Below are 9,817 nucleotides of genomic sequence, written 5' to 3'. Positions count from 1 at the left end.
GTCTAAATGCATTTGAACAGGTGTGCCTAATAAAGTGGCCGGTGTATAACCACAAACCGAAGAGACACATACTGTGAATTGGAATACATTAGAAAAAAAAATCCCCATGATGGCAGATGAAGGTGCGCTCGTCTCCGTCAGCCCGCTCAGGTAGAGCATCCTCATCCGTACAGTATATGTTGCCATCACCAAAGCTCTTCGGCTCTCCACTTTTCCAGTTTCTTAATTAGGCTGTTGCTGTTATCGGACCAAGTCCACAGCACTCGGTACAAACCAATCCATACATTACATTAGGGGCTTGTTTCGAGTTATAGATATTTGTGTTTTCTTCTTTGTTCTCGATCATAGCTAAGTCTGTGTAGTGTTCATTTCTTGTCTTGCGGAGAGTATTGTGAACTTACAGTGGAACTGTATTTCATCACTTATTCCCTTGAAATATAAAGGCAAACTGACAATCATTGTTGAGATGAGATCTGAACTCTTTCATCCTCCAAACATACAGACGGCTGCTCTTGGCACAGATGTACTGTAAGGTGTGTGCTCTCGCTACTATTTTCATATGCAAAGCATGACCTTGGTAAAGGTTACCTTTTGTGTACAGACAATGACGGGACGTAATACCTTACTATACTTTTTACTATACTACACTCTTTAGTTTTCTGTCTTTTTCTTCTTTAATTTTACCTCCTAAAATAAACAACAGAGAAAGAGTTGTACCTTCTGCAGGAGCTGGGTGTTAGTAGCAGGATCTGTGATGTCAGCGTCCGTCTTAATCTTCATCCTCAGCGTGATCCTCAGTTTTGAAACGCAAGGCAATTTTAAAAGACCGACCCATCCTCACACCCAATGCATGACATACGGCGGGCGGCCTGGTCAGTGCTCCTCAGTCTGTATGCGATGCACCGGGCTTGCAACTAGTACTAGGGTTTTCTGCCAGAAATATCCTCAGGTTTAAGCAACAAATCGACCTACTTAGGTGAGGAAAAGATCATGGTTTGGTTTCAAATAAACCCTTTCTGGCAGGAAATCATGAAGACAAACTTCTCCCGTGTGCACATTATGTCACGTGAGTCGCTCGTCACTCTGCGTGGCACCGTAGATGCAAATTTGTCAGAATTACCAGAGAAGAACAAACAAAATGTACTACGTAGAAACAAGAAGACAACATTTGTTACACCATCAACCAACCTCCACAAAGCCGAGGAGGAATTCTAATTCTAAGTAACTGCTCTAACTGTGAGCTCATATCTCATATTCATGGATTACTTTATTGCCTTCATACAATCCTTGTGAAGAACGAAGTCAAGTCTTAAAGGCATTATAAAGAAACAAAGGTTGAAAATCCTGCAAACAATTTGATTTTACTGCAAAATATATTCTTAAAGATAGATTTTGTAGACCTCCGGTAACTAAAGGATTTGAAAACGAATTGGCTTTCTTCGTCATGACAGTCATGTGTGAGTCCAGTTACAAAAATGCAGAGGTCAGTATGAAGCTTAGGAGCACTGACGGAGCTGTGGTATCTCACTCATTGGGGTGAGAATGTGTTGAAACGACACACTTTACACATTGGGTGAATCCCAAAGGTGTTGGACGGGGTTGAGGTCAGGGCTCTGTGCAGACCAGTTAAGTTCTTCCAACTGTGCATTTGTAGCATAGTTATACATACCAAGATGTTTATTTCAGATGTGAAGGGAAGTCAGACCTCTGAGGACAGTGAGAGGTCAAGATGGACACATGTCCCCTTTAATGTTAAAACCTTTGGAACCATACAGTGTATAAAAACATTTAAGGCCCATTTATTTTGGTGATCAATTTGAGATCACAAGAATTAAATGAAATGCATTTGGGTCAAGGTGAATATTTACTTACGATCAGTTCCAAATTTCGATCCAGGGGACTGGCGACCATATTGTATTTGACTTCTCACAGTCCTCAGAGGTCAAATCTGACTTCCATCCACATCTGAAAATGAATCGTACGGTGTGTACTAACTTTTGGAAAGTCATGCTTTTGCTCACAATGCTGATTGTTGTGGTTAACCCCGAGACTACACAAGGTCAGGAGATTTGAATTGAATAAATTTGTGTGTCAAAACATTATTTGCGGTGGATTACAGACAGCAAAAGAAAGGAGATGAGCAAACAAATCGTTGGAAGTGATTTCTTATTCAAACCAGTAAAAGTAAATGGATCTGTAGTGTCTCTGCTGTGTGTGTGTGTGTGTGTGTGTGTGCGCGCGTGTGTGTGTGTGTGTGTGTGTGTGTGTGTGTGTGTGTGTGTGAGAACTGGAAGCACTTTTCCTTCTTATTTTACATCTGATTTACAACTTCAGTTCAAACAATTAGCAGTTTTAAAACGCTTAAGTGTGTGGCTAATCATTTTTTTATTTCATGTGCTGCACTTTTATTGAATTAAATATAATTCATTGTTAACTTTTAACTGTAATTAAAAGGTATCTACAGATCTTTAAGAGTCGTAAAATGCCTTAGATGGTAATAAAAAGTCAAACATACAAAAGTAAATTAAATATTTTCTCTTGCAGTAATATTAGTTATATTATTAAGTTCTGTTGTAGCGAACATTCAACTCACACGACCAGAGGGGAGATACTCCCCCTGGCTGTACAAGACCCGTCTTGGTAAGTAAGTAAATATATTAGTGCTGGGCAAGTTAACGCGTTATTATCGCGTTAACGCATTAATTAATTAACGCCGGCGATTATTTTATCGCGCATGAACGCAGTTTTTTTGAAAATGCAATACACACCGTTGATGCCAGTAAATCACCCAAACAAGCGGTGGAGGGAGGCTTCAGCAGACTACGTTGATGCAGCGTGTGGGAGAATTATAGATAAACAAAAGCAAGACAAGCTAACAAAAAGCACCTTATTTGTTTAAAGTGTTAACCAAATGTTATTGCACTTTTGTTCATATAGCAGTACTTTTAAATGAATAGTGTGCAATACACTACTTATTAATTCATTATTGAACTTTGCGCATAACAATGCGATTAAAAATTGTAATCGTTGTCCAGCACTAAAATACATACATACATACATACATACATACATACATACATACATACATACATACATACACACATAAATATCAAGAGGCTCTGGAAATGTTCTTCCAGAAGCCCAGAAAGATACACCGCAGTGACAAAAGATGCACACTTTGTGGATAATTGTCATAAATGTTCCGATGTTTAGTTCAATGTACAGTTCAAATAATTGTTGAGTTGTTATATTGACTGCTGTGATTAAAAGAAACACATGAACACCATGATTCCTTTAAGTGTTTGTGTCGCCCCCCCCCGTCATGTTGTTTATTTGTATATTTAAATAAGATCATAACCAAATGCAGCACAGCACAGGATACTTCTCTGAAAGGTGAGCAGACACTTGATGACAGAGCGATTCCGAGTTTGGTTGATTTGCTGCAAGGAGTCAAAATACTGGATTTTGTGTATGTGAGTACCAATCTATTCATTCTTTTATTATTACTATGGTTATTATTAGTAGTAGTAGTTATTAGGCATTTTATCATCAGTAGTACAGAATTTATACAATTCTCAAAACTATAACTATTACAAATATTTCACCAAATATCTTGTAGATATGCATGTGGTAATATGCTCTAATGGTAAATTATGTTTTTAGTGCTTTTCTAATTTTCTAATTTAATTATATATATGTATGTGTGTGTGTGTGTATATATTTTTTTTACTTTTCAGTGAAATCAGAAATGGATTGGACCGTGCTTTTGATTTCCGTCTTTTTTGGTAAGAGTGACAATATCTTTACATAATTACATGGTGATTGTTGTTGGTTCTCATTTGCGCCACAAAACAGTTAATTATTTCCTTTTTGAATCAGACAGCTGAGAAATGTCGGCCTGTAAAAACAAGTTCATGTACAGAAGGGCTTCTGAAATCGTATATGACCTTTGACCTGCTCAATTGAATCTATCTTCTTCATTTTTTGAGACAAAAAATTAACCATCACACTCATAAAGATATGATTAGAAGAAATGTGTCTCCAGTAATTAAATGTACAAAAACACATTTTTTCTATACGATAGACAAAGGAACGATTTTCTGACTCCTCTTCAGGCAGGTTGATTTATTTGATGCTGTTGATCATTGTAGTGGTCATTTGTCCAATAAAACTAAATAAACAAACATTGATCAAAGGGCCACTGATGCACCGTGGTTTGTGGTTCACGCAGGCAGAAAGAGTGGATTGTCTGTACAGGATTCCGTTTTTCTCATTTATTTGGCAAACCAAACAAAAACAAGCAAATAAACAAACAGAACAAAGAAAACTCCTGTCGCTGCCTCTCCAGCGTTGGTAAAAAACCAGGCCTCTCTTTAATTTCTCTTAGAAACTTAATAAAAAGCCTTTTGAAATGATTCAGATCAACAGATTCAACCATGATTTTTGATAGTTCACAGCTAAATATGCCCTCTCTCTCTGTCATCAACCCTCAGGACTTGGCCTCACTTCCTGCTCTCACGCCGCGCTCGTCCCTCGAGAGTACCACCATGTCAACCTGCCGATGAAATGGGCCGATGCTCAGCACTACTGCAGAGTGAAACACACCGACCTGGCGACCATTGAAAGCACGGAAGACGCAAACAGGCTGGACAGACCTAGTTCGATCTCCTCATTGATCTGGATTGGACTGAACGATGACCCAAAATCCTGGAAGGGATTCATGGACAGTGATGCAAACTCCTGGAGATGGTCCGCAACTGGTGGAACGGGCATAACTGGCTACCAAAACTGGAAATCAGGTCAGCCGGATCAGCATTACTTCGATCAGGCATGTGTGATGATGGAGCCAACTGGAAGATGGAATGATATTGACTGTCTGGCCATCAAACATTTTGTTTGTTACGGTAAGAACAAATACTGTGTTTATTGATTTAAAGAGTGAACTGAGAATTGAAAAGCAGTGTAGAACTGCATACTGTTGAAAGGTTATTGGGTGTGGTCCGAGGAAGGTTTTATTGGTGTTGCCAAATCAATTTGCAGAATTCCTTCCAGTCTTTTATCTAACATTTTTATCCCCGGTGCACTTTTGAGCCTGAACGTTCGTGTTGTTCTGATATTTGTATCTTTTATTGATGAACCTCATATGAACGTCGAGCGTACATTCTGTTGTAACTAATGAGAGGAAATGAAGAGAATGAGAGCCTGTTAACTCCGCCTAAATGCATTCATTTTGTCTCATTTATATCTTATATCTCCTTGAAAATGTCTGGTTTTCTATTCAAGATAATATGAGACGATGCGGAAATATTAAAGCTCAACTTATTTTCTTTCAGAAAAATGTGGGTATTTTGTTTTAAAGTTCTTAATAAAATGAGAAAATACTCAGTAGTTTTTATTTGGCCAGTATTAAAAAAAAAAGGCTTTACCATGTGATTATTTCATATAGAGTTTATTTATTGAATTACCAGAAAACATGCCATATGATGATGTATATCGTTATGGGGATATGAAATTACTTAAATCAGGATATAAAGTGTGTCCATAACACCCAGCCCTAACACCTCTCAGTGATGTCACAGTGTACTGACGCACCCTGTAGTCCACTTCTACATCACTACTGCGAGGTGAGAAGTTAAATCCCTGGAGGACAGCAATAACACCTGTTTTTTTTCTAGCTGCTGTCAAGTTGATCACACACTCGAGTCTTTGCAGTAACAGAAGCTTTTCCTTTACTTCTATCGGTAGATCAACATGTAACAGACCAGAAAGTTTATACTTTAATTAAGAAGAGTCTGATTTGGACGGATGCCCAGACTTACTGCAGAACACACCACACTGACCTGGCTATGATCGAGAATGATGAAGAAAACTCAAGGATGTCTTCAGTAATATCACCGCACTATACGTGGACTGGCTTGTACCGTGGTCTGTGGAGGTGGTCCGACAACAGCAGCAGCTCCTTCACAAACTGGCAAAGTGGAGAGCCAGGTGGTAACAATTACTGTGTAGCTGAGGATTCACAACACCAGTGGAATGATTTGAGCTGTAACACTGAGCTTACCTTCTGGTGCCATGGAGGTACAATATATATATTATCTATAAACCAGATATTTACTCTGTTTTTGTTTTCTGGCAGTGTAATAATATTTCTCTCCTTGGTTTCTGGATGTTTGTTGGACCGTCCAGTTAAAGTGAAGATGACCGTGGTGAGGGTGAAGATTCAGACCAATGCTGACCTTTCTAATCCAGCTGCTGACACACAGATCCTACAGCAGGTAAAGTTCCAGCCCATATCCTCATTCTCTCATGAGGAAAAAGCAACAACAGAGGAACAATTCTGGGCCAACGTCAGACCTTAGATCAGATCTTAGGATTCGGTCCTCAGGCTTCAGAACCCGGCTATGAGACCTGAGTATCAGAACTTTGGTATCAGATTTCAGGATCAGTTCCCAGGATCGGGCATCAGAATCAGTTCTAATCAGAACTCACGGCATCGGACCTTAGGATCAGTTAACCTTTGGCATCAGACCTCAAGAATCAGACTTCAGTAACATGTTAACAGCTGTTAAATCCCATAACTCCCTCAAGTAAAACTGTGTTGCATGAGCAGAAAATAACACACAAAATGAAAGATGTTTGGTGTGCAGTGTGTCAGACGCTACATTAATTATTTTATTATTTTATGCTTCATGACGGTACATTACCAAAACACTTGTGTCGTTTTTGACGATATTACAGCTCGTTCTCATTTCCAGGGCGAAAGATTCCGATCGCTTCGTCACGCCCCCTTTAGCGTCTGATACCGACGCACAAGGTATCCTTTAGCGTCCGTATGAGACGCAGCGGTCTTTCAAGTAACTGCCGTGTAAACCCAACCGCGTCATTATTAGACACTCAGAGAAAACATGTGACGACGTTGAACAAAGACACTCAGGGCTGGAGGGACCAACACAGGACTTTTAACCAGAAGAGTTATTTAGAACTTATGTTACTGATGTTTGTGACGTGTTTGTTTACATTTGACAAAGTTTACGTACATATTTTAAGCCCAGTTTATTTCTCTTCAGTTTACTGCAGCGCTAAAGAGTCAGGGATGGACTGACTTCAAGCTGAGATGGAAGATTCCGCCCAGAAAGCAGGAGAAACCCACAGAACCTCAATGCATTTTAAATGTATAACATATGTTTTTATCTGCAAGCCTACTCAATGATATAATGATTTTGTTTTGCTGTTAATCAAATCATTTGTGTATGTAATTAGACATCTGCTAATAGAAGATTGGTCTTTTTGTTGTTTACATAGTCCAGGGTAACTACAGCAAACACTTGTTGTCATTATTAGACACTCAGAGAAAACGTGTGACGACGTTGAACAAAGACACACAGGGCTGGAGGGACCAACACAGGACTTTTAACCAGAAGAGTTATTGAGAAGTTACTGATGTTTGTGACGTGTTTGTTTACATTTTACGAAGTTTACGTACATATTTTAAGCCCAACCATGATGTTTTCCTGATATTATTTTTATTCCCTCTCAGCTGGGCGCACTGCTAACGAACAAGGCTTTACTGACTGACTTTAACCTGCGGTGGAAGACTCAACCCAGAAAACAAGAGTAAGAGAAAGATGAAGCCAGTGGATCAGATGTTCTTTGTGATTGTTTGTTTTTCTACAAGCTGCAAAGGAAGAATGTCTGTAATGTAGGTAGATGACTTGTAGCAAATCTTGTAGATCAAATACGCAAAACAAAAAAAAGAAAAAGGTTGTAATCTTCACTTTGCCGTGCTTTATCTGCATACAAGTCTCAATCAACAGCCAAATGTTGCACAAAAGAAATCACATAATACCAGATGATATGCACTTTTGTGCAGTATCTTGTACATTTATAGAGTAACTATACACTGAGGTGAAAAAAGCTGAGTTTTGCCATCCTCTGGTTAAAAGTTTCCTGTTTCAGTTAAACCACTTAAGGCCAGCAAAGACAAGATAAGCACAACAAATCTAAAAAGGAAGGAGAAGAAGAATGAGTTAATGTTTGTATCTGTTGTGAGGGATCTTGGTACAGGCTCAATGTCTTGATATATGAACGACACCATTATTCATCTCTGGCTCACATTAAATACACGAGGACACCTCATTGTTTATTATTGCTTATTCTTTCAAATATATCTTGCTGTATTAATCATGTCCACTGTAAACTTAGTTTATCTGTTTATTTCTGGTTTGTTTTTGTGTTCTAAATCTAGAAGTGATGATGTATAGTCAAACAAAATGACATGCTTTAGCTGTAATTCGTTGCTTTCTGTTATTGCCTACTTAATAAAGTAACAGTTGTTCAGGGATCTTATCAGGTGGCTTATCAAGGTGACCTTTGTCAGTTTCCTCATTTGCATATAGTCAAATATGAGCCTGTTAAAATGCAGCACAATGCTGGATGCTCCTCAGAAAGGTCCCCTTAAGATGGGACTGATTCCGACTTTGGGAAATTTGCTCTGAACAGTTCAACCCAGTGATTAGCTGTATTTCCCAGAATGCTTTTGAACAAGAATTATTTTTTTTATAGCTGCAACTATTTGACCAGGTTTAAACCATGGCTGAGTAACGTGTCCTGTATGCACGTCATTTCTTTCAGGGGGGAGTTCTGCTTTAATGTCTTTAATTCATTATATTTTTAAACATGTTTTTTCTTTGTGAGACTTTACTTAATCTCCGGCCAATCAAATCGTCACAATGTTTAATTTCCTCCATGAAAAACATCGTAATTAAACACCATATTCCACATTGCATTGGCCAATGAAACAATAGGTAAAGAAAAATAGCTTTTGCAAAGGCTTTTTGAAATTGTTTGCTTCCACATAACATCCAGAAATGTGCTTCTTTACTGAGCAAACTAAGTATTCATCAAGCCGTGTAGAGGTTCTCTGCCTCCACTACAGTTTGGGTCTACAGAAAGCATATATTAATAAACATAATATATATATCCAATGTTAATCTCTGACTGTGAGGTGAAATCTACAAATTTAGGTTCAATGTTATAAAAACTACATGTATCAGTTTGACTAGTGTCATTTCTACTGTTGAAAGGTTTAGGCAGTCCTTAATGCAAAACTCCACTTAATCCCGGACAGGTCAGATAACGGGTTGGCTGCAGGTCAGAAAATATAACTGCCCACATTATATTCCAAAAACATGGCAACTGTTCATCAATCAGCAAGTATGGTCTTGATTTTTAGTTGTTTAATAAGCTAAAACTTCAAAGAGGAGTTTGACTTACAGAGAGCCCTTTTAAACCTGTTCATTGCCCGTCATCACTGCTGTTTGTGTGACAGTGAGAATAAAGAGATATATTGCTCTAATAAACAACCCCTCAATGGTGCCAGGCTCCAAGTGAAGGTTTACAACTGGTTGTAAAGAATCAAAAGGAAAGCTGAGGATCTGTTGGGAAGTCGGTCATTCAGTCTACCTACCATTTGGTGCGACGCCATATTTGGACAAAATGCTGGAGAAATGCACAAAATGAGGAGCAGATGAAAAGGATTTTACAGCTTTAACGAAACCAAGATGTGGTTTGTTTTTGTGTGGTTTTGTATATTTGGGGTAGATTTCCTTCATGATTTTGACCAAATCAGGACAAAAACCTAAATAATAATAAGTAAATCGGTCTTAATGGTTTAGGGTCAGGTTATATATAAAGTGAATTATATTATATTAATATTGAGTATAATTATATTAAAAACCAAAATTTGTAATTATGAGAATCCACCAAAGCGTTTGTTGGCTAATGCATGTTTTATTTTAACGTAAGCCTTCCCAGAGCT

This window comes from Anarhichas minor, unplaced genomic scaffold (genome assembly GCF_050575085.1).
Source record: "Anarhichas minor isolate MPS153535 unplaced genomic scaffold, ASM5057508v1 ptg000079l, whole genome shotgun sequence".
Taxonomy (NCBI): Eukaryota; Metazoa; Chordata; class Actinopteri; order Perciformes; family Anarhichadidae; genus Anarhichas; species Anarhichas minor.
This window is presented reverse-complemented; position numbering follows the sequence as displayed.